The sequence below is a fragment of the Polypterus senegalus genome, chromosome 14 (genome assembly GCF_016835505.1).
Source record: "Polypterus senegalus isolate Bchr_013 chromosome 14, ASM1683550v1, whole genome shotgun sequence".
NCBI lineage: Eukaryota > Metazoa > Chordata > Cladistia > Polypteriformes > Polypteridae > Polypterus > Polypterus senegalus.
This window is the reverse complement of record NC_053167.1, coordinates 77,678,378-77,705,883: the sequence shown is the minus strand read 5'-3', so window position 1 is coordinate 77,705,883 and position 27,506 is coordinate 77,678,378.

Genomic DNA, 27,506 nt, shown 5'->3' with positions numbered 1-27,506 from the left:
ATCAACTCTTTTTGGGGAAGTCCATAACTAAAACTAAAAAACGAAATTATAAATAACATTTTACACTTTGCTACACATACGCATAAAAATTTTGCATACACATACCTAGAGATGTATAAAACTAAATTTGGTGTAAAGTCATGCACATTTTCATGGCAGCCTCACACCATACTTACGCAAGATTCTGTTCGGCACCCAACGTCAAAGCAGTGCTACTGTTTCTGTGTGGTGTTCCTTTCCTTTTTAGACCCGTATCCATGATGTGGAATTTATCAAATACACTGAAGTTAATTGCATATCATTTACAAATTTATTTCACTTGATTGTAATCATTCTGTAACAATATAATGGTGCACAGAATGTCCAGATTGTTTCGACTACCATTGCTGCATTAGCATTGTTAGAAGTCATCGCAAATGGAAGAATTAGAAGAGAGCATGTATTTATTTATGATGATGACTGGCTCTTAGTTGAACTTGATTTCCAAGAGGATCTGTGTGCTCTAATGGCACCGGCTCTACAGAGGCAGACATTGAGTTATGGTGCTCTACCTGCTCCTTTGCAAGTTCTGTCCATCCTCGTGTTTTTAGCCATAGAAGCTTTTCAATGTGAACTTGCTGACCGATTGGGTATTTCACAATGATGGATTCACACCATGCCAGCTGTTTGAGATGGTATTATCCACTTGTCATCCAGATAAATAAGATTTCCTTACACTGTAGTTGAACTGGCAAACATCAAAGATCAATTCACAGCAACTTCCAGTTTTCCAAATGTAATCAGAGCGGTCAACTGCACGCATATTGCTATTGCAATGGTGCTGGACAAGTTACATCAAACATGGATGAATCACCAAAAGAATGAACTCGCATTACATCATCTATAGCAGGAGAGAGAGGTTGGGAGCATGCACTGATACAGCACATTGCCGCACCCATCACACAATGAACCACCTCTGGATCCCAAATTAGGTGTGACACCTCAGCACCACACTAGTCCGGATGAAATGGAACAGTGTGAGGTATTTTACAGTGGCCGGATTGGCAATCCTGCCACCAACCCCCAAATTTTCCCTTTCAGGTTGCAGGACCTGCTATCAGGGCCAGATGCAGGTTAACGGAGCATATAAAAATGGCAACTTCACACAGTCACAGGTTCTTTTTTCAACTTTCTGAACTTGAACTTTCAATTGTCTCCGCCATGATGTATTACCCTATCAATTGCCTCTTGTTGTGTATACCACTGCTTAAGCCAACAAATAATACATTTTTCCTTGCTTCCACATCACATTCACTGAAATTCTTCTTTTTTCCATCAAAAAGTCAATTTCTAAGTGATAGACAATGTTGGCGGCAGTGGCAGGTGTTGCTTGTACAGGGTGGGGTATAAAGATCTCCCACATTTCGAGGGAGAACTGTTTTGGCTGTAGTGGGGGTAGAGAGGTGGGGTAGGTCTCATTCGGTAGGTTAGGCTCTACCGTTTTCAGTACCCATCATAAGTTGGATGGTGAACATAGGTGCTTTGCTGTTCAAGCGTATTATGAGAAGAACCGTTCTGTGATAGTAACGCACAGAGCGGTCCGTACACGCTTCGTGCTTGGTTGAACTGCATCTGTACCAGATCGGAAATAAATTTTGCTATGGATTTCTAAACTTTGGGCAACTGGGTCCACACTGAAAAGAAAATCACCTGTCAGACCTAGGACAGAACATGTGTGGTTTCAACAGAATGGGGCCAAAGCTCACACAGCATGATGTTCGCTCAGAGTGTTGAGGAAAATGTTCCCTGGGCATTTGATCTCTTTAAGGGGAGACGTGGGGTGGCCGGCACAGTCACCAGATTTAAGTCCATGTAACTTTTTACTTTGGGGATACCTAAAGGAAAAAGTTTTCAAACATCGTCCTTGATCTCGTGAGGACTTGAAGAAAAGGGTCAGACAGGAAATCAACACCATCCCAGAGAGTGATGGAGAATGTCCGGGAACATCTTCAGCAATGTATTTCCAACAACAGCCACCATTTGTTTGATATGATTTTTAAAACCCATTAAAACAAAACAGTTTTTTATGTACTTTGCAGAAATATATACAATTTTTTAGATAGCTTCATTAGTTTTTTACACCCTTTCAAAATGTGGGAAATCTTTATGCCCCACCCTGTAGAACATGGCCATATAACTGCAGTCGTCTTTCCCACCTTTTATCTGGGGTTGGTGCAGCATGGATCATTTGTCTAATCGTATCTTTGCAAATATGGTTGAGATGAGATATTCCCATTGTCCAACAGACAGTCTTCTCATAAATAATCCAGTTGATTTAAGCACATGTTCATGTTTCTGCTTCTCTCTGTAAACAGAATATTCTTACGAGTTTCTAATAATATAAAAGATCTTGTGCTTGACCTTTATATCTCCCTTTCCATTTAAAATGACTTATATACTTTAGCTTATAGCTTAATGGTTTGTAATAGTCTCAATTCAGCCTAATTGTTTTATTTATGTGTTGAAATGCAAGTTAAAGCTATGTTTAAATATTCAAATATAGCAAAGTGTAGAGCATGTATGTTTGAATAACCAATTAAATCATAAATCTCAGTAAGTTTTGAGTTGTTGATTATATTTACTGTTCACTACACCCGTGAGACAAGATTTCAGAACATGACAAAGTGTTGTGTAATGACAATGCAGATGGACAAAACGTTTACTAAGTACACCTAATGTAAGAGGTTAGAAAGAGGGCCACAGAAAAAGGATGGGCTGCACTCTACCAGTTGCTACTTTATTTTGGTCTTGCTAAAATGAGTAAGTTTTAGATAGTTCAACATTTTACAAAAATATCCAATTGAGTTGTGTATAAAGATAGTTTTTAGAAAAAAAGATGTAGATTATGGGCTCATCCAATCGTTTTTATGTCTGTTTAGGGTATACTCTCCATCATACAGGACCCATATCCCATATATGAGGTTATTTTAAAACTGTCCCTATGCTTCTCTGCCCATTGCCCTCTTAGAGGACATTCTTTACTCCTGTTTTCATTACGTTTTTGTTTTTTTTTTTTCTGGGGATGAAGAACAAAATTGCAAATAAGAAGAGCTGCTTTTCAGATTTCCTGATATAATTTCTCATTTAATTTTCCATTCTGTTGTCCTGGTGACTGTCCCAGTGCTAACAGGTTAAGCAGGCCCAACTAGACTTCAGATCCCCTTCAACAATCTCCACATTAAATGGAGAATTCCCAGGCACTCCCAAACTCCCTTAACATCTTTTCAGGTTGTTTCTCAGTTTGCCCCTGGGTCTCCTCTCATTAGGCTGTGCCCATTGCCGTTCCCATGGGAAGCACCTAAGAGCATATTCACTGCATGTGCAAGCCATCTCAAATTTCTTTACTCATAGAGCAACAGTGAGCATACTGCCAAGTCCTCCAACATTACTGAGTTCCACACTGTACCTCAGAGAATGAGTTCTGCCTCCCTCATCTTACCTGTGGTCTTATTTTGTCAGTCACACCTACTGTCCGTGACCACAGATAAAGACATATGTTAGCTAAAAAAAGTATATAAAAATAGTTTTCATTACAGCTTGAGTTTCCTATACATCATTTGCAGAAAGGCTGTGACCCCTTAATGCAATTAACAGACTTGTGCATTCCAGGGATTCTAGTAACTATCTTTCAGAAGTTTAGTACTACTGAGTAAGGGTGCCCTTGGCAAATTGGTCTGAAAAGAAGAAGCAGATAAAGAACTATTCAGTGTTATCTCCCATGATAGATCACTTAAAAAATAAAGGAGGCTGGCAATCAATGGAAAGGAAAAGAAAGCTGGGAAATCAATGATTCGTCTAAAAGTGTGTACTGTAATCCTACCCCGTTCATAATATTTGAAATGTGTTAAACATGTGTTTTTACATAAAAATTTAAGCAACATAAAATAAGTTAATGGAGTTACTCAGGGTCACATATCTGGAATTGTAGGGATCTAGCAGGGCAATCCTGTAATTCAGACTGAAAAAGAACATACTGGAATATATTAGTTCTTCATGTGGATAATCTAGTGAATGCATTAACACTATCTTTATACTTTTTTACCACAACTAGCCAACTGACCTCTGCCATCGCTGTTAAAATTAGAAGGTTCATAATGGAAAAGCCCAGTCCCAACCAAAGAGCAGAGGTCATCTACCATGAAATTGGTGCAGTGCTTTATTTAGGTAGATTTATGAAAAGCGTTAACATCACTTTTGTTCATCAGTTTGGGAGCCTTCTGAAGAGTGGGTGGGTAATGCTGTTTGCCCATCATTCTGGTAATCCATTGCAGATATCTCAGGTACTTAATTTGGAATAATGACAAAGCCATTTAATCAAATTACTTTATGACCAAATTTGAGACAAATAAAAACGTGTGCCTTTTTAAAATCTGTTTTATTCCCTGGGTTTTGGTATTTTATTTTTATTAGAAAAAGAAGCCATAAGTTACTTTCCATTGCTGTGGTCTGGTCTATTTAGCTTGTCACCTGAAAAGCATTGTACCCAAACCCAACCTTGTTTCTTGTTATGTTGTATTGAACGGTTTGGGATAAAATGAGATAAATGAGTAACAAGCACCCTTTCAGAAATTGGGGATAAAGTGATGGGAAAGCTCATACACCTCTCCTATGAAGTGGTGCTGAGATCAATAGGATAATCCGCAAAACAGCCCACTTAACAAAGCGGTGTTCAGCATAATGAAAATGTGCTATATAAATAAATGTTGTTGTTGTTGTTGTTGTTGTTAATGGGAGAATCGACAGTAGTCAGAAATTACTGTTGAAGTTAGTTTATTGGAGGAGGTAATAAAGATCCCCATATTAAGAGGCATATGATATGGCATGTTAAATGAGGCTATGTACTCAGAAAAAAAATATAAAAGCAGATGAATTGTTTAATTGATTGCTTACTCCATGGACTGGAGTACCTTCCTTGAAGATGGAGGGCAGTTTTTTTCACAACAATTTCAGTAAAGGGGTCTGTCATGATTAAGGTAATTTTGTGTAACTATTTCACATGCACCATGCGATGAGATTGTCATAATGTACTTGCTCACATTGCCTTGTAGTTAAAGTCCAATGCCCTAACTGCCTAGATTATTTTCCTTAAGAAAGGTGCTCACTTTACAATATGCCCAGCAGCTGCCTTTGTCTGATGTTGCTCTCCCTATATAATAGTAATTTGTACCCAGCATGCATTACTGGACCATACGACAGCCCAGTACAGACAGTATTTTAAAGTAGAATTTCAAGGAGTTTGTTCAAATTCATGATGCGTTTGCATTTTCATTTTATTTTATGTCTGTGCATGTTTTTCCCCCACATCCCAAAGTTCATGTACGGTAACTGGAGACTGTGATTGCGTATGTGTGTGATGGATTGGCACCTCATTCAGGACAAGATTTTTTTGCCTTGCATCCACTAATGTTAATATAGGCTCCAGATCCATGTGGCTTTAAGCTGCAATAAATGGAAGAAGTGGATAAAAGACAACCCTCTATTTCCAATATTTTGAAGTGACGTGATTTAAGGTCATTCAAGTTTTCATTATTTTTTATATTGACTTCAGCCGTTAACAGCTAAGTCACCTTACTGTTGTTATGCACTGGCCATTAGGATTAAGATAAACAATGTGTGTGAACTTTCAACTGTTGCCCTTGATTATATTTACTTGACCATCAATAGCATTCTCATCCTTATCAAGAACTCTGATCGAATTCTTAACTTGGAGAGTTAAACTGTTTTAAAGGACTGGAAGAAGGCATTCTAGTCAAGCGACATAGCATGCCATGAATTCACTACTTGCATCATTTGCCTCCAGCAATTCGCATAGTTTAGAAATGAAGGTAAAGACAAGCAGGCTGTGTGGCCCAGTGACTAAGATATTGAATGCCATTATGCAATGTTATTAGACTCACCTATTGATCCTCAGCATTCTGCAAATTTTTAATCAGGTTAGTCTTTTGCTCAATCTTGAAAAAATCTGATGTACACTAAAAAGTGAATATGCTACTTTATATTTGACCTCATGTAAAAAGAACATTTCAGTATTAGTACATTTATTGTAATAATTTCAGCACTGTACAATTGAATAACTCTTGGCAATAGGAGTATATGAAATGAAAGTTTTTCGTGTGCACACTAGACAGCTTATTACTGTCAGTGCCCAGGATCATAACTGATTACTATTCTACTGAATTATACTGCAGGTTAACTGTCAGCACATTTTACTAAGATCTTCTGATTCCAGCCTTCTAATTGTTATGATGGTAGCAAAAATGTAAAACTGCCCAATATATAAACAGCTCAAATACCCACCACCTATGCCTTTTTCAAATCAACTGTCCCTGGCTGACTACTAGCAGTGTTTGTTACAGAGCTCTGCTTGCAGGTTATAAGCAGTTGACCAAAAGATACACTTTTGTTTTAGAAATTAAACTAAAGATCTCTTACTTGATAACCAGGAGTAAAACCAAAAGCCAAAAAGTAAACTCTTCTGAGCAGTATGTTAAAGTAAGGAAAAGAAATGTAAAAGTTGTGGGGGTTCCAGCGGGGAGTCCCCATTTAATTTGCACATTATTTTGGCCAAACAGTGAAATATCATTTTATATTTTTTCTTTTGTTTTTGGCACCCTCTAGTATCCAAAGTATGTCACCACATTGGAGGAGGTTTACTCTCTCTCCTTGTCTCATTCTCTAGCCAAATAACACCTGGGCCATAGTCACATGGGGTTTTATTCTTCCTGACTGTAACAGGAGAAGCCAACAGTCCAGCACACATGATGCCAGGTTTTCTAATGTTCGTGCTCATCCATTCTAAGAAGCAAAATGGAAAGTAAGTGAATAAACATTCCACTAAACCACCAGCACCCGGGTGTACCCTTAAAATAGTCCCTGAAAGAGACTCACTAAGCCTACATGTCCAATGAGTGAAAATTGTTTTTCTAAACCAAAGAGATCAACCCTGATTGTTGTCAGGTTAGAACTGCAAAAAAGTCATAAATAAAAATCTTCTTAAATTACTAAAGCCAAAATATTAAAGCAGAAAGTCTATACAAAGAACAATAATCTAAACTGAAAACGAGACTTCTTCATCTTTTCCTACTTCTCTGTGTGGTCAATGTGCTTGATCAACTTTTTCCATACAACTCAGTCCTGCGCCTACTCCCAGTCAGATCCCTTTCCTTCAAATCTTCTTCCCTTTATCTATCCACCTCTGCTTTGGCCTCCCTCTGTACTCTATTTCCATCATTCTTTTGCTCACATATTCAATTTCCTCTCCTCATCACATGTCCATACCACTTCAGCCTACTTTCCTGTACTTTCTTCAATATCTCTCATAATTTTGTTGTACCTCTGATTGTCTCATTTTGTATTCTGTGATTTTTTGTAACTCCACACATCCACCTCAAAATTCTCATTTCTGCCACATTTAACTTCTTCTACTGTGCTCCCTTTACTGCTCATGTCTCAGCTCCATGCATCACTGCTGGTCTTACCACTGTCTTTAAAACCTTACCTTTAACCTTTGTCTTAATTCTTCGATCACACAATATTCCTGATACCTTCTTTATAATGTTTCATCCACACTGAACTCTATGGGTTATCTCTGCATTTAGTTTTCCATCTCGATCTACCAGTGATCTTAAATAATTTCTCCAGTAATTTTCAGCCATAGCCTCATTTCCATAATCTTAACAAGTCAGAGGAAGTTGCATTACAAGCTCAGACCACCAGTTGTGTAGTTTAACATCCCCAGTATTTCACTCAGACTGGTCTGTGACTTGCCAGAACAAACTCAAACAGTAGGAACATTAGAACAGTCTAGACACAAACAATCTAATCAGCCCACCAAAGCTCACCAGTCCTGCATACTTAATTCTTCTAAAATGACATCAATCTAGTTTTGAAAGTCTCTAAAGTCCTACTGTCTACCACACTACTTGGTAGCTTATTCCAAGTGCCTATGGTTCTCTGTTGAAAGAAAAACTTCCTAATGTTTGTGCAAAATTTACAAGCTTCCAACTGTGTCCACGTGTTCTTGATGAACTTGTTTAAAATTAACTGTATCAATCCACTGTACTAATTCCCTTCATATTTTTAAACATTTCAACGATGTTTCCTCTTAATCTTCTTTCACTTGCTTTGATTTTTCAAATTTGACTTTACTGTATGGAATTATATCTGTTTCCAGTTAAAATCAATAAAAATATAAAAAAAAAATACAGGCCTCATTGAAGACTGGCTCCTCCAAACTATCATCTAAAGAGTCTAACATCCAACAGGACTTGCATTGCACAGGCCTAATTAGAAATATTTTAGTTAGGATTACTAAACTGCTTTAACTTTTTTATTTTATTAAAATTAAATGATTTAACTTAAATGGTAAAACAAAAAAAAAATTAAAGCAAAGGAATTAGATTACCTTCTGGCCCCCTTGTCTGCCTGCTGTTTTTTTATTTTCTGTGAGGTTAAATTTGTTTTTCTCTGTCTGTTCTCCAACATTTGCACTCTATTTATTCCTTACTTAAGAGCTCTCCACTCACACTATTTGTACTCCTTTGCATTAATCCACTCATACACTGTCGCCCTCTTAACTGCACTGCTTTCTTGACCGCTAAGAACTGTTCAATCTAGAAAAACTTGTGAATATCTGCTGCTAGTTAATTGTTGACTGCCTGCTTCTACAGTTGACTGTGCCTATTCGGCATGTTAAAGCTAACTGCCTGCTTATGTACCGCTGAGACCTTCTCTTTACCGCTTTGATGTCAGCCATTGCCTTACTTTCTGTCCCCACTAAGGAATTGCTGTTTCTGTTACTTATAACTATTCTTCAATATAATGCTGTTTCAGCTACTGTTGCCTACATTCTGCCCTGCCTTGCCAACACTAGCTTGAATACAAATAACAAGAAAAGTACACTTAAGTGCACTCAAGTAACAATTCACTTTTCTAATCTCACACCCAAATACTCAGCTGCTTTTGCACCTGTGTTGGCGAAAAAAGCAAAAAACCCTTGTAAAGGGTAAAAAAAAGCTTTAAAATTCCCACACAGTTCCTCAGAAGCAACCAAAAAACAAATTGTTTATACATGCAAAATGTGTTTTTTAATTAACTCTCTCACCGCAAAAAATAACAACTCTCAGCCCCTTCTCTCTTATTTGTAAAAATGACATCAGTAGATCAATACATCTCCTCATCAGCATCAGTGGGCTTCTTGTGTATGTAGGCACTTTCCCAGAAGTATAATACATACAATGTGCAGAGAAGGAAAAAGAGTGGTTAGGATCACACAAAAAGCTAGTTTATCTGATATATATATATATATATATATATATATATATATATATATATATATATATATATATATATATATATATATATATATATATATATATATATATATATATCAATGGAAAACACAATGGGCTATTGAAAAATAATAATAATAATTGTTTTGATTTGGGATTTTAATGTGTATATTTTTATTTTTATGTTTTTATGGTCAGATTTCCTTCTTTCATTTTTATTTATTGATTATTTTGCCATTTTGTGCCAGTATTATACCTCGCAGTTGCTGACATTTTTTCCTGACATGGCAGTAACTCTTATTCTCAATGACAGGTGGGAACAAACACTGGATAGGGTTAATGAAGGAAAAGCCATTCAAACAAAGGGAGCACAAACAAACCCTACACTAACAAAAACTAGGCATGGGATTAAAACCTATGGTGCAGTATCTAGAGTAAGCTATAGTAAGACAAAACATTAATAATATCATCATTATTTTCTATAGCACCATTAATAGCAATCAGCATTGTGTGGCAGTTAAAACAAGAATACAGTTGAGTAACATGAGCCAATATGTTATGTTAGTTTCTTTTGCTAGTGAATTTATATAGCTACTTTCTTTTCCTACAATGCCCCACCTCACACAGCAATGTGGACTCTGTCTTGTATGTCCAAACATCAGACCTGAGAAGTTCAAGATGATTTACATGATGAGTCAGTGTCTGCCTTCTGACTTCAATGGATATTATCTTGCATGCATCTGCCTCTCATTCTTTTCACATTCCATATAGTCAGGCTAAATAAACAAAATGTTAACAAAGTTAATGGTTTTTCACGTACTACAGTTTTGAAACAAAATTTCTTTAATTTGACTTTAAGAAAAGGGAATAAATACATGTAAATGGCATACCTAATGCAAACCTCATCCAAACTGAGTCTTTTTCTAATGTCAGATACCCTCCAGATTTCTGACTTTATTTTATTCAACTGTGATTTACAAAACTGAGCTAGTTTGCCAAGATCTTGGTTTGAAGAGTTTTTAGTCACTACACAGAGCTTTATAGTAACATCAACACAATAACCACATGGGTGCCTTTATCAGACTCATAAATCAAAAATGGAAGTGAGAGCCAAGAAGCACATGAATTGGTTTTGTTATTGAAAGCCTTTATTTTGCTTCCCCTTGTGATTGAAATCAGTGATTTGGAGTGCCTTAGTCATTCTGACATGCTTTAGGTGCATTTGGTCTTTTAAATAATTTGATTGGCTATGTTAAAAGCAGACAGGGCAGTCTGTGCGTAAGCGTGAACTGAATGCCTTCTGTATGTTCTGCACATGGCTGCATTAAGTTATATGTTGCGTTATGCTTTTGTGGTGCATGTTTATATTGCTTTGTGCAGTAAATCTTTGAACTGTTAGCATTCCCTTTCTACAAAAAACAACTTTTTCACTACGATATCCACTTCAGATGTGATGCTGCATGCCATCTCTTTAGAGTATGTGTGTTCTCCCTGTATCTCTTTGGGTATTCTGTTTTTTATACCCAACATCCTAAAGACATTTTGGCACTGAACCTCTTAGGTATGAGTGAGCGCATCCTGTGATAAACCAGCAGCCCTAATCAGGGCTGGTTCAGCCTTTGACTGTAAGTGTGGGTAGACTAAGGGTGTTTTTTGAAGATATGCTATAATCTCCCAAATGTTTTCATAAGCTTTTTAGTTTGCTGATTTTTTAGACAGATTTTTTGTTTAAAGTAAAGCCATCTTAGCTAAACAATCATTGTCAGCCTTTGGCCAGTTATCTCTCTGATTCACTTTCCCCTCTTTATACCACTCTTTTTTCATGTACTCAGTGTTATTTATGACTGGTGCTTCCTGATCCATACGAGGAGACAAAGCAAATTGTATCATAATATACCAGCAGAAAGAGTAGAATAGTAAAGTTCGAATGAGGATAAACTAATGCCTGCCACATCAAGTTCTATCTATTACTGCACACACAAAATAAAACTCATTCATTCATTCTTAAGTTCTTTCTCCAGCCTCCCACGTAATTTAGTGCCTGCCCATATAAGGCCGTCCGTCAGCGGCAATCCAATAGAAACACTGCCGCTAAATATTCACAGGTGAAGGACTGTGCTTATGCAGATGAAGATGAGATGGTCAGGGTGGTGTTTGGCACAAACTCAGCGAAACTGCGAGAGAAACTTTTAAGTGCCGGGTCTTGGCTAACATTAAATACAGACGTGGACATCGCACGAGATGCATGTACACCGAGCGGCTCCCGTGAACTGACGCAGTGCACAGACAAAAAGCAACAGTTACAAAGAGTGCTGAACAAAAACCGAATTACACAATTGAGAAGGTAGAAAAAAATATGAAGCGTGAGATACATACAAGCATATTCATAAATCCAGCTACTGCGGAAACAAAGCACACGGTGGAAAAAGTCAATGTCCCGCTAAAGAAAGACAGTGTAAAAAAAAACCCGTGCATGCAGTGTGTCACGTCTCAGATAAAGAGGAAGACAAGCTGTTTATTGATGCAGTAAGAAACGAATCGATGAATGAAACCTGTCATCTTTACAACGATTGACAAACACTGAATGTAACTTGAAGACAAGACATCCTACAAATACGAACCTGATTGAAAGAAATAATGATAATGAAATCCTTGATGACAGCAACATTCATAACACTCACAAAACAATTACTGTATATTGACAATCATGTTACGTTATTTTTAAAATGATTCCCGAAAGGGGGTGCACTGAGTATGTATGCCTGATGACCCCAAAATTAGGGCGAAACACGTGTTGCGTACTCCTTGCGTTGTTTCACAGTAAAACTATTATATATCTTTTCAAGTTCTATTTAGTCGACACAAATATCTTTGGTTGGAATGTAAGGCGAATTTACTCTTTACATTTCTATGATGAAGAAAAATGTATGCAATGATGCCTACATTTAACTTACATTCCTACCAAAGATATTTCTGTCGACTAAATAAAAATTCCTTCTATTTAAAATTTAAATAGAACTTGAACAGATACGATAGTTCATAATATCCACGCAGACTTGCGTAAGAGCGGAGTCATCCGTTTTAACAAGCAGCGTATTGCACTGATACGAAATAGCCTGCCCATTTAATTATTTAGGAATGAATAAATAAACTAAGATTTTCCTTGATGTATTCTGGCAACCCCAGCAACAGTTGCTCGCACCCCAAAGAGTGTGTGTGTGTATATATATATATATATATATATATATATATATATATATATATATATATATTAGCAGTTGGAGATCCACAAAGGGAGAAAATGAATCACATATCATAAAGTGGTTTTTATTCCTGAGCTTTCAACCCCTACCAGGGGTCTTCATCAGAGGATAATGCATAGACTATTATCAAATGAGAACGCCATCAACAGACACTTGGACATAAATCCAGCATATACAAACTTAAGAAGAACTTATTGTTAATAAACAAGACTTTACTCCCAACAACCTCACCCCCCCACACACGGACCTAGCCACCCCCCCCCTGTAAGGTATTGCTATATATTGCCTTTGATTCTTGTAAGTCTAAGCATTATCCTCTGATGAAGACCCCTGGTAGGGGTTGAAAGCTCAGGAATAAAAACCACTTTATGATACGTGATTCATTTTCTCCCTTTGTGGATCTCCAACTGCTAATATGCAAACCATATCACAGACCTTCTCTTCCATATATATATGTAATATATGTGTGTATATGTATATATATGTATTTGTGTGTATATATGTATATATGTATGTATATATGTGTGTGTACTGTATATGTATATATATATATATATATATATATATATATGACAGCAACACTCATCACTCACAACAGTGACAAAACAATTACATTGACAATCATGTTACGTTATTTTCAAAATGTTTCCTTTTCTTTTTCATTACTTCTTTAACACATTACTTCTCCGCTGCGAAACATGGGTATTTTGCTAGTCTATACTAATAAAAGGCAAAGCCCTCACTGACTAACTGACTCATCACTAATTCTCCAACTTCCCGTGTAGGTAGAAGGCTGAAATTTGGCAGGCTCATTCCTTGCAGCTTACTTACAAAAGTTAAGCAGGTTTCATTTCAAAATTCTACACGTACATGGCCCCATCTTCATGAAATTTGGTAGGTGGCTTCCCTGCGCTAACCAAAACCAATGTACGTACTTATTTCAGTGGTATGACGCCACTGTCAGCCGCCATATTGAACTTTCCAACGTCACTAATTCTCCAACTTCCCGTGTAGGTAGAAGGCTGAAATTTGGTACTTATTTCGGTGGTATGATGCCACTGTCGGCCACCATATTGAACTTTTCAACGGTCTTTGTTACTTATGGGCCCATCTTCAAGAAATTTGGTACACGGGTTCCCAACGCTAACTGAATCCTACTTACGTATATTTATACGTTCATAGCCTGCAGCTCGGTCACTGTGTGAAGCGGCGTTGGGTCCCCCGTCCCAACGCTTCCCACGTTGTTGGCTGCCTACCTATATAAGGCCGTCCGTCGCTCCGGTCTCTACATTCCCTTCCTTGCTTCGCCACAGAATTCACGTCTCCCTGCTGATAACTACAGCCTTTTTATTTAATCCACGGCTTCTCCGCTGTTTTATTGTTCACTTATTACGATTATAGTTATTGTGTAGATATTTTAGACTGACTTTACATTGTTCAGGTACCCATTTCCTTTATCATTCCAACCGTGCCCGCATTAACATGTCTATGGAGGTGATCACCATTGATCAAGGAACTGTCACTTACCGAGTGGTTTCCATGCCCAGAGATGGCACCTGCCTTTTCCATTCTCTGTGTTACATATTGCACGGACATATCAGGCTCACTCTTGATATCCGGAGGAACATTGTGTCTTATGTATTGAATGACTGGGACAGGCTCAAGGTGTGGACTGATGACGGTACAGGAGATAATTATTCTACACAGGAGCAGTAGAAGAGTGAAATGCTTAAGCCCTTCACCTATGCATCTACATGTGAGTTGATGGGTGCTGGTGAATTGTTCGTTTGTCGCTTTCAAGTGTACCGAAATGGCCAAATATTTTACACCTTTCGACAACCGCCAATGCCTCTTAAACATCTTAGATTGACAGGTGACGAATTCACTAGTGAACACTTTGATGTTTAAGAATGTTTAAACTCTCAAAAGCTGGATGTGAAGTTATCGATGAAACCGGTTGTATACTTATAACGCTTGACAGATGCCGAATGTCTCTTCAACACAAGTCCTACAAATACTGTCGTAATTGAAACAAACCATGAAACTCAAACCGATTATGACAGAAGCAATCCAAGCTGTGAGATTTAAAACAAGATTACTGTTCACATGGCCAACTGTACGTTGCATACTCAAGAGTAAGCTCAGCGCACAGCTGAACTCACAATGTGGTATACAAAGAGATCCTTAACAAATAATTATTGGTATATTTTTCCTCAGTTTAAAAAGGTTTAATTTTCTTCTTAATAAACATTTTAAGGCAGTACTTCGCCACTGCAAAGCGCAGGTATTTTGCTAGTATATATATATAGTATCTGTTATATAAATATGTGTGTGTGCGTGTGTGTGTATTTGCTGCCATCTACTGGTAAGTACATGTATAACTGGAGAAGGTGTTTTTTAGCTATGTAATAATAGTAATCTCCTTATATAACAAATTTAATAAGTACTGTAACATTTTTCTTATTACTAAGCTTACCACCATTATTGCCTGAATGCAAATCTCTTCAGACTTCTCACAGCAATGTAATCATGTGTAATTCTTGAAAATCATCAGACCTAGAAGCTGCTGCAGCTGTATCCCTGCACACGTGTGTGTACATCTGTACACATCTGTGTAATGAATGGGTACCCTGGAAGCAAAAGGCACAAAGCTGGAAGTAACTCAGATAAGTCTATTTGAGTGTCTATTTAAAATAACATTTTGACATTGGAAGTTTAATAGAAGAATAGGTTCCATTCCCAAAATGTGTTTTGAGGTGTCAAATGTTAGAGGTTAAAAGAAGGATCTCAAGTCAGAGAAAGGCATGAAGGAAGGCTCTGTCCTGGCTGAATAGTGGCATACATATTCTTGGTTTGTTGTGACTTTGTTTCTTGCCTCCAAGTACATTTTCTTTCCTTACCATTTTGCTACTCACAATAATTCTTGGAAAATGTGCTTGTCCCTAAATCAGGCCTATACCCAACAAAAATGGCCATCTAGTGTCATGACTACTCAGCCGGATTTACTCATATTTTTTTCTTATGATCATGGTAAAGTGCGGCTGCAGCTCAGGGACAAATATATAGACTAAATGAAAGAAAAAAGAAGGAAGGCCAAATAGATCCCTGAGTACTTCATAGTATATATCTGCACTTTAATCAAGTGTCTATATGCAGTTATACTTTTCTTATAGTTCACATGTTTATGTTTTCTTACTTTGGATGATAACATAATCTTTCAAGGACATTTAAGGCACAGCCAACTCTGGACTGGGCTCCAGTCCATCAAAGGATATGCTCATGCAGACAGTCAAGACAATCTGGAGTAATTAGTAACCTAACACACACTCATGTTCACAATGAGGGAGTGGCTGGAGAAAAACTGGGTTTCGCTGCGTTCTCCTATTATGCCTTATCTGTCACTAAAGTATTCCATTACTGAAGTGTTCAATTTGAAATAATGGGATTACAGGATACTGTGATGACAGGGTAAGCATTGCCCCAGAGCAGCTTGTCTCATTGTCTCATTGAGCACTTTAAACCATATTTGGCAATATGATTTTTCTGCTTCCGCTAATCTTTTTCACATTCTCCTGGGCACCCCTTCCTCTTCATACTGTGCTTGAAACTGATCTTTTGTGATCTACAATAAAGCATTGATCTAAATGACACAACTATTGGCTTTAAACACTTCTCTGTTTTGAGACTGAAAATCAGAGACTCCGTGTCAAGCAAAATTATGTGGGCATTGGGGCAGCCACCCATATATTGTCCCTGGCTGCAAAAGGGTATAGAAAATATAAGAGATGTGTTCTCTTTGAGTTCCAAGACTGAACTGATGAAGCAGTGATATGATGGCGGCTTTAAAGGCCAAAGCCGGAAGTGATGTCATCTGTGACCAGAGCCAGAAGTAATGTCTTTCATGGTGCCGGAACCGGAAGTCTCGTCTTCCAAGGCACCTGAACCGGAAGTCACGTCATGCGTGGCACTGGAACTAGTAGTGATGTTGTTGATGATAAATCAGGTATGTTTTTCTGTATCTGGCCTGCAGAGAAGTGGGTTTAGCGCACCCTGCCACCCTCTGTCCTGGTGAGAAATTACCTTCACTTGGTCCACTCCGCTTCCTTCTACTCGCACGTGTGTGACAATGCCCATTTCTGTTGGATACAGGCCTTAATTAGGGACAAACTATATTTTCAGAGGATTATTGTTAGTAGCAAAAGACCAGGAGATGGTAATGAGTGCAAGGTGTAGTTGGGAGCAAGAATCAAAATCGTAAACAGGAAGTTGAATGAACCAAGAATACGTAAGCCAAGGGGCTAGATAAAAATTTAAAGTCAAGGGCATTAATTAGTAAAAGTGAGGGAATCAAAAATCAACTTAGCTAAGGGTCTGCTTAGAAATAAGCTAACATTAAACAAAACTTTGTTTTCACCCATAGAAAGAGAGTGATTACTGAAAGTATCGCATTTCTAGTGTTACTACTGCAATATAATTAATATGAAGATTGAGGTCATTTAACAATTCCAACAACATAGTGTAAATAGTAAAAATAACATTTTAGCTGAAATCAACTTTGCAGAACAAGATCAAAATTAAAAACAAGCAATGGAAGTGGTCCAAATATTCTACAATGCACAAAAAATGTGCATAAAAACCAATATTATTCCAAGTTTGGTTTCCACTCCCATCCTGCTCTTAATGTAGTACTGGACCAGCCTTTGAGTTACGTTGTGTTGTATGTCTGATCAATGATAACAATGAGACAGATCTTACAGACTAAACAATGTCTACCATTAAACATGTGCCATTGTTAGCCTGTGTTTCAAATGATTTTGGCCTCAAGCAGCTGTGACAGCCATGGACTAGGAATGGGCAATCTTCAATGAAGAATCCCACCTCATAGCAGCTAATTTTAACCACAGGTTTTGCACAAGGAGAGAACACATACAACAATGCAATCTAGATGGAATCCAGGAATATCACACCATCAGAACAGAACACATCATGTTGTACTGGTGCCATTAACTAGCTAATCAACAAAGCTCAACAAAACTATATTTTGATGAGATGTCATTACCTATTCTATGACCGTTTAAGGTGGACCCACCTGATGTTATTTTCCAACAGTAAATATGGGCAACTGCCACATTTCTAAAGTTTCTAAAAGATTTCAGCACCTATCCATTGCCGCCATATACCCTGGACCTATCTGCAGCAGAACATATAAGGCACTCTAGGATGCTAATCACAGTCTGTCTGCAAATCATTATTTTCATTAGTTGCATGATGCCCGTGTCTGGGATTGGCCGAAGTTTCGCCCCAATTCTCTCATTCCATGTGCCATCTACTCCTAGCTTGACCTACCTAATTAGATAATACTGGGCAATGTTAACAATGTTGGAGACATGTAGTGCATCTATGGCCTAAAGAAAAACAGGTTTACATATTTACTGTATAGGGTCATTATTGTCATGTGTACATTGCATAGTGAAACTCTTTAACATCTTTAACATGCAACATGTCATTACTCTCCAGCACCATAATTAATCAAATGCATCCTATCCATTGTTCCAGCTTGTTTTTTTTTCTTCCATTGTTTAAGTGCTTTGTACTTTAGGTAGTGGGAGTTTGTGTGTTGCCTTGTTGGATGCTTCCTGCTGATTTTGCCTGCTTGCCTGTTTTTTTTTAAAACTGAATGCATTTTAAGTTTTGTTGGATGTGACACCTTTGCCTGTATGATGAGTCCATGCAATAAACCATAGCCATTTGGTTTGTCAGCTACAGTTTTCTAGGTTTACTCTTCAGATAGGAGATCTATCATCCATTGCTGTCCTCCCCTTCACCTGTCCACTAGACATCAAGAGCCTGGGTGTCTAGGGCATCAAACAAGGTACAATTCTAAAGTCTTAGGATAAAATCATGCAGAAAATCGGTCTGTACATTTTCAGGAATATTTCTGTGGAAAGCAAAACACTGACTCAGCACAAGAGCATGGCCACCATAAACCAAAGTAATTGCAAGAACAGCATTTTACCAACAGAATCTGGGTACTTGAATGTGGACAGGGTAAAGCTAGGCAATCATTTGCAAGGAGCTTCACAAATGTGGCAAGGACATACCAGACTTAGGGTTTTCTTTGACTACCGTAGCAGCTATGTGCGAAATTCCATGCCCCAATATTTACTCTTACCTTTCCAGAAATTTTGGCAGAGACAAGTGCAATAAATCCTATCCATATAATTGGGACATACTGTGGTTCTAGCAAGACATTGCCAGGTTTGTTAAACTTACTTGACGTTCTTGTTTTAAAATTATTTTAACTCATTTGGCACCTTTACTGTGGATAAATCTTTATGCAAATTAAATGTTTTTTCTTTAAATCTTTTTTCTTTCTTAAAGGCACACAATCTTTCTATTACATAGTTCTTGCAGATTTTAGCATTTTTTCCTTGTGGTTTGCATTATTACTGGTTGCTTTTTGTTGTCAGAAGTCTCACAGGCTATGAAAAAGAGAAGCACGACATTGCCACCACCATTGCAGACAAATCTGAATCCTATTTGGATTATTCACTAAAACCGGGGATTTTTCTGCTAAAATCTGTCTGATCAGATTTGATGAGCAGAAGGTAATCTTCTTGTCTTAGTCCATAAACACCGATAAGCCTTATTTCTCTGTATAAGCCATTGTTGTCACAGCTAAGATCTATGTGCCAATGTTTATGTGGAGGAGAGACATCTAGTATCAAAAAATCTAAGTACATGAATTTAAATGGGTCCACAATCTGTTCTCTAATGCTTTTTATTAAACCATCACAGATATCATCAGATCCTAGTCCTTTTCCAGGAAAATCATCATATCCTCATATCTTACACTTTCAGTAAAAGGTCTCACATTCAGTTAATCAACTGCAAAGATCCTCCCTTTGCACAACTAACAGAAAACGAAGGTGAAGCAGAACATACACAAATTTTGTTGCCCTGTGGATTAGTAAGTTCTCAGTGCTGAGACGTGTCTCATATCTGTGCCACTTTCCTTAGGAATCTAGGGTTGCTGATTCTCCTTACTATTAACGATTCCTCATTTACTGATCATTCCATTTGTTTACCTTATTCATTTTTTTAAAATACTCTGCTGTTTTGTCATCTCTTTTTCCATTTCTGATTTAATAAAAGAAAAAGAAAACTGTGATGTTCTAAACAGCTGCTTTACACTATCTGTCACTCTTCTGTGTGACATTTTTTATTTGTGTGCTAAGTATATGAGTAATACACAGTGACTATTAAGCTTACTGGAAATGATTAGGTTAAAAAAAATTACTATTTTTAATGTAATTAAGCCAATTGCACTTTATGGATAATTTCAGGAAGTCTCTGGACAAACTGACTCAATGGCATTGCTGTCTCCATACTTTAACACACTTTTATACTGAGTGTCCATAATGGGTCTTCTTGCCAGGAAATCTGGAATCTGGCACTATAATTTTGTTTTTATTTTTTCATTTATTGCCATTTGATGATCAAAACAAAACAGATGTTTATTGATTATATATACTTATATTACAATTCAACAAGCCATCTCTTTCCTCACCTGCTTATTCAGCTAGTGCTTTTATTGCCACAACCGGGGTTATACACGGGTGGCATTTTTAGTGACTTGGGGTTTTGCCAATTCCACTTATTACAGCATATTCAAACTTTTCAAGTTCTTCTGCTTCTTGCTTCTTCTGTCTTAAATTTAGATCAGTCATACAGACATGTGGGGTGCCATTATTCTTCTTCTATTGTATAGTACATTTCCTACCTTCAATTCCTGCCCATTTTGCATATTTTATGTTATAATAGGTAAAGCTTACTGATCTACTGTATGTTTATAAATTAAAATCCTAATCATAAGTACGTTCAGATTTAATTAGCACACCGTTTATATCTGACTCATCGTGAAAATGTCATGCCATACAACAGCCTTGTTTGCAACCTATGCTTTATTAACGCCTCAGCGTTGTTCTGAGACTGTCTCCTGTTGTTTTTTCTGGTCCTTTGTCTTCACCTCTCACCATCTTTAAATATTCTTCTTCTTATATTGTTATTCTTCAGTTCTCATATTGTTCTGTCCCTGGATTTATCTGCATTATCCTTTTTCTCTGTATAGTTTGCACACATTTTGTTAGACACCATAGCAGTGAAGCTGATTTTGACCTCCTGATGGAAGTCACCTGATCCTCTTCTCCCTAACATCATAAAATCTTCTTTATGTAAATTGTTTTACAATTTAGTGCTTTTGGAACTCTCTGTGTTTCAGATTTGCAAGGCATCCAGTGCCAGTAGCAACAAATGAAGCACTGCCACTTGATTTCTTGGGGGACAGGATGGCTCTGGTCTGGTGACTTCTTTGCTCTCTTGGTGGAATTCTCCTTCCCCATTTTGTTTTCCTTTCCATCAGTCACATGGGGTTGTGCATTTTGTTTCTTTTTGGGGAGTGGGCATTATGTAGATTTTTCTTTTTTATAATTTTGATGTATGTTGTATTAGATGTGTTTGCTATTTCACCATTTTTCTAATAAACATTTGATCAGAAATTTAAAATACAACTCACCAATCTTGAGAGTAGAACTGCAAAAGACTTATCATTTAATAAGTTTAATATTTTAGTGGATGATTATCAAATATGTGAAATGAAATGTTCAATGAAATATGATCTCACATTGTCTTCATGACGGGATTAACTTTTGCCCTCAAAAAGTAGTTCAGAAAAAATTCAGATCCCAGTTGTTTTCATTTCAGAGTTTCAAAGGTCCTGGTAACCACTGGTGTAAGTTAGAAACCCCAGAACAGGAAGCCATTTTATTACAGAACACTTCTCTATGCACATAGTCACTCACATCTGGGCAGTACTGAACATCCAGCCTGCTTGCCTCCTTTCCCAGGTCATGTTGTTCCTGCCACACACTTCTCACTATGTGTTTGTCAGGAAAACGATTTCCCTCTTGACCTCCTCTACACCCAACCAGGAATAAGCCAATAATAAGTCTAACACCTAGGGTTTCACTTGGAGACCTTCACTTCCAGGGCTTTCTTCACTAACTACTAGTAAGTGACTGAGCCCCTCATTGTCAGTACTTTATTAATCTTGAAAAGCTCGGGATGGACTCCTGGATTACACCATGTCTTTCAATATTTTTCCCAAAGAAATCTTCTACTAACCAGGCAGTACCTCACACTCTTAAATACTACTTTCAGGAATCTAACTATATAGCCTAAAGAACATATTAAAAATATATGTGTGTGTGTAAGAATAATTCCTTTCTGAATATTGTCATTACTTGGGGGGTAATGGAAAAGAAATATTAACAATAAGCTGAAAACTAAATGGATGCACAGAGTCCTGATAATCTCCCCTGTTGTTCCAGGAATGCAGTGACAAGCCCATTAGATCTTGTTGACGTGTGTGGGCATTACTAATTAAAACAGAAGCCGTTAAGCCACCAAACAGACGTCACAGAAGGAAGCAGTCCTGCACTACCAGCAAAGCATACTGATTAGCAAACCAATTAGATCTGGTGCACTGCTTACAAAGCTGTTGAAATAATACCAAATGCCTTCAACTTCTAGTCATTTCAGCATTAGAAAGTAACTTCAAAATACATTTTTCCAAGTATTGTCCTCCTGGATATTACTGAGCAGATTACCTAAACCTATTTAAATTGCCTTTGTAGTTACTGTATGAATAAAAGAACATCCAAAATTGTTATAACATATAAAGCAGTCAAATGGAAAACACCTCTCCACGGGTGGTGACGAAACATCATTGCTGTTTTCATTTTGGCAAATTAAAAAGCAGTGGCACAAACGCAAGGCTGACCTCCCAAGTCGAGATCTGCACTCATCAAGAATGCACCCACACCACCTCCGTCTTTAAAAAGAATATTTTTTTTCTATACACTTCTGTAAGTAAATATAACATTTGAAAATCAACTAGCCCTCATCCAGGGTTGGTTCATTTTTTGTGCCCAAAGCTGCCAGGCTAGGCTCTGGCCCTCATGGTCAAGATAAAGTAAATCTGAAAATGGAAGGACTGAAACATAGATAGAAACACTAGGCTTTCTTGACAGAGCAATGTGGTGTGTCACAAAGAATATGAAAATCTGCATCTTTTTTCAACTTAGCATGAAGTCACTGTGAAAATCATATATTCAAGGCATGCCCTATGCCACAGCTTCGCCAAATTCTTGCTAACACTAGGAATACAAGATATCCAGAGACAAATGCTCTATTGCTTATTATTTTTCATTACTAACACAAAAATGACATTATCTTACTGTTTACTTAGCTTGCTTTAAACAGAAACGCCTTTCACTTCAATCACATTGCTGACCCTCAGGCAGTGATCTCCAAAAACAGCTCCTCATTAATTTGTACATGACTTGCCATGCTCACTTACACCTAAAAATGTTCATGGTGTTGAAGATTTTAAATAATAGCATGATCCCAACAGAATTATCCTTTTATTAAAAAAAATTCTGGAATGTGATTCACAGGTTTGCCAAGAGATTGAAAATACAATGTTTGAGCTCATCTTGTCATCACGTAACAAATGGCACCAAGCTCACAACAGAGAAGAGAAAGAGACTCTTTAAAGAAATTTTGTTTTCATGATTTAATGCCTGATTACTACCACTTAAACATTTTCTTTCTGTTTAGCTTAATGGGAAAATTGTATGTGTTTTAAATTATTTATTTTTATACATGTCTGTCATTGATACAGTATGTAGTACTGTACTCATGGCTCCAGCAACCTGGTTGTTTTCTGTCTGGAGTTTGCATGTTGTTATTCTATCTATTACTCCAGTTTCCCTCTCCTGAATCAAATGTATGTGTAATAGATTCATGTGAGATTTTAAATTAGTTCTGTGGAATATGTGTTTTAGTGGATACCTTTGAGGAAGTGGTGCAGTTCTGTTAGGTTAGGTCTTGCTCCCAAAACCTTGTGTTAGACTGAGCAGGTTTCAGAATGTTCTTATTTATGTGGTCACTGACATGTTAGAGAGGGACAATGCATAGGAGAGCTGATTATTGTTACAGTGATTAATTCCTTCTGTACAGACTCAATAAAAGATGTTTTTTAGCATCGAGAATCATATGTGTTTTATTCTTTTGGAAAAGATTGTATTATTGTCAAAGATATTATTAAAAGTTAGAATATATGATAGAGCATGTTAAGTACCCTGAGATAAATGTGTGTGTGAGTGTATGCATACGAAATACCTGGTGCTGCCAAGGGACATTCATATAATCAGTTAAGGTCAGAAAGCAAATATTCATGTGTGTTTTAAATGCTGACCCTTTTGTCTTTGCTGGCTGAAATGCAAGCATCCCATTCATCATCTACACTACCTTCCAGATAACTATAAGCACCACTGCTTTAATGTAACCATTTTTGGAATTGTTAACATACTCATCATCATCTTCATCATCACTGCAAGACATTTCATTTGTCAAAAATTCCTCCTATTTTATATCCTAATAGCCATCCCCTGCAGCTCCGCCCATGTAGTAGTAAAACAGGACAGTGAGTCAGGCCCCACCCGGCTCCCTACTTCTGACATCACGCTTCCCTCTCCCATTGTCCCTCAGCCTCTCTCTCAGATTAGCATGAATACTGTATATCGCTCCTGCAAGTGAACTATGATTCTTAGCGCGATGAGAGAATTCACAAAATCAACCGGAATGTTCAAGCAAATTCTAGAAAAAAACCCGATCTAAATCCGTTAAGTAGTTCTCTTGTTCTTTAGCAAAGCGGAGATAAGGAATGCCCCAAGGCTGGCACATGAGTGAGGAGGGCCCTACCCCACTCCCCTCTGCCCACTGCATCTCTCTTGTATTTGCGCAAAGAAATCGGTATCGCAAGCGAACTATGATACATAGCGCAATGACAGAAGTCGCAAAATCAACCGGAATGCTCATGCAAATTATAGAAAAAACCCCGATCTAAATCAGTTAAGCAGTTCTCTCATGTAAAACGAACACACACAGACAGACAGACAGACAGACGTTGGATTTTATATATACTGTACAGAGATTATCATGCTTCCTCATAGCAAGGCTCTTAAAATTATAAAGAGTTGTAATGGTAGTATGGACAGTACTTTCCGCCTAATCTTGTGATATCTGGAATCTCACTAAGGCTTCCTTAAAGAATGTTTTTTTTTTTTCTGATCCAAGAACATGCCACATTCAGTTGCCCATGTGAGAAACAGCACTATGTCAAATCATGCTGAAACTGTTTGGTGTGATAACATGGTTTTGCAGCCCAAGCCACTGCCATTCCATTTATTGGGGGAGCTTTTGAAAGGCTTTAAGGTGTAGATTTTAAGTTTTATCAACAGAAACATGCATGAAACATTTCATAAACTTTGAATCAACCATTTCAAGTGATACATTTTTTGTACCCCTAATACAACCATACTTCCAAATTAAATTTTTGAAACTCCATACTGCCTTAATTTTAAGTTAGTTCAGAGTTATTATAAATGTAAAGTTTTACTAAGATCAGCTCAACCGTTTTGGAATAATTCATAGTTTTTGGATTGCCATCTTCTGCATTACAATCCATATTCCTAATGAAGTTTTCGAAACGCCACATAGCCTGTGGATGGCAACCTACATAAAAGTTTTTTGTGAAAGTCACTTTAACCATTTGGTGTATGCGTGACTGGCAAACAAACAGACAAGATGTGATCTGAGGGGTGAAATAATGTCCTTGCTGTGCAAAATTAATAAATTTACATCAAACAAAGCTAAAAAAATTCAAAAGACAGACAGATGGTATTACAATTTTATTTATATAGGCACATACACACTGTACAATACAATACAATACATTTATTTATATAGCACATTGTCATACAAAAAATGTAGCTCAAAGCGCTTTACATAATAAAAAATAAAAAAATAAAAGACATAGTAGGAAATTAAAATAAGTCAACATTAAATAACATAGAATAAGAGTAAGGTCCGAAGGCCAGGGAGGACAGAAAAAGCAAAAAAAACTCCAGACAGCTGGAGAAAAAAATAAAATCTGCAGGGATTCCAGACCATGAGATTGCCCCGTCCCCTCTGTAACATACTGTAGAAAGCAAGTAAGTTCATTAATATTCAACAATTCACTATGATCTGTATATTTAATACATTTTGCACTCATATATACATTTATATATATACTAGTTGTACCCAATGGCTTCACCCACATAATAGTAAAACAGGACAAACTTAAAAAATTTCAATAGACTTTGGCACTATATCTGATCGAATTCAGCTCTGATGGGAAAGCGTTCCCCGCATGCAGAGAAAAGCACATGCCCGTGATATCTCTGACAATCGGCAGCTACCCTCTAAAACACATGGAGCTCTGATCTCTCTCTCTCTCAAAAACGAGAAACGTTACTCCTTAACAATCTGTAGATGATAATGTCTGTTGAACAAACAGGTATCGCTAGCTAAGTGGAGGCAAGGTGCACTCCAATACATGGTGAGACGTAGACCAATTCGAACAGTGGCTGGTGAGTGAAGGAGGAAGGCCCCGCCCCCTGATCTCAGCCCACAGCCACTCTTTTGGATATTGCATAAATACAGTACATCGGTACCATAAGCGAACTATGGTCCTTAGTGCAATGAGAGAAGTCACAATATCATCCGTCCATCCATTCATCCATTATCCAACCCATTATATCCTAACTACAGGGTCACGGAGGGGTCTGCTGGACCCAATCTTGGCCAACACGAGGCGCAAGGCAGGAAACAAACCCCAGGCAGGGTGTGAGCCCACCACAGGTCGCAAAATCAAGTTCAAGCAAACTACAGAAAACAACCAGATCTAAATCTGTTAAGTAATTCTCTTGTGAAAATACAGACAGAACGAGCTTGGACCACAACATTTTTTAAACTGTTTCTTAGCGAGCACCTATGGGCAAAAGGTAAGTATATATATATATATATATATATACAGTACAGGCCAAAAGTTCATTCAATGTGTTTTCTTTATTTTCATGACCATTTACATTGGTAGATTCTCACTGAAGGCATCAAAACTATGAATGAACACAAGTGGAGTTATGTACTTAACAAAAAAAGGTGAAATAACTGAAAACATATTATATTCTAGTTTCTTCAAAATAGCCACCCTTTGCTCTGATTACTGCTTTGCACACTCTTGGCATTCTCTCGATGAGCTTCAACAGGTAGTCACCTGAAATGGTTTTATTGAATGAGGAGGTGTGTCCAAACTTTTGGCCTGTATTGTGTATATATACACTCACCTAAAGGATTATTAGGAACACCTGTTCAATTTCTCATTAATGCAATTATCTAATCAACCAATCACATGGCAGTTGCTTCAATGCATTTAGGGGTGTGGTCCTGGTCAAGACAATCTCCTGAACTCCAAACTGAATGTCAGAATGGGAAAGAAAGATGATTTAAGCAATTTTGAGCGTGGCATGGTTGTTGGTGCCAGACGGACCGGTCTGAGTATTTCACAATCTGCTCAGTTACTGGGATTTTCACGCACAACCATTTCTAGGGTTTACAAAGAATGGTGTGAAAAGGGAAAAACATCCAGTATGCAGCAGTCCTGTGGTCGAAAATGCCTTGTTGATGCTAGAGGTCAGAGGAGAATGGGCCGACTGATTCAAGCTGATAGAAGAGCAACTTTGACTGAAATAACCACTCGTTACAACCGAGGTATGCAGCAAAACATTTGTGAAGCCACAACACGCACAACCTTGAGGCGGATGAGCTACAACAGCAGAAGACCCCACCGGGTACCAGTCATTTCCACTACAAATAGGAAAAAGAGGCTACAATTTGCACGAGCTCACCAAAATTGGAGAGTTGAAGACTGGAAAATGTTGCCTGTTCTGATGAGTATCGATTTCTG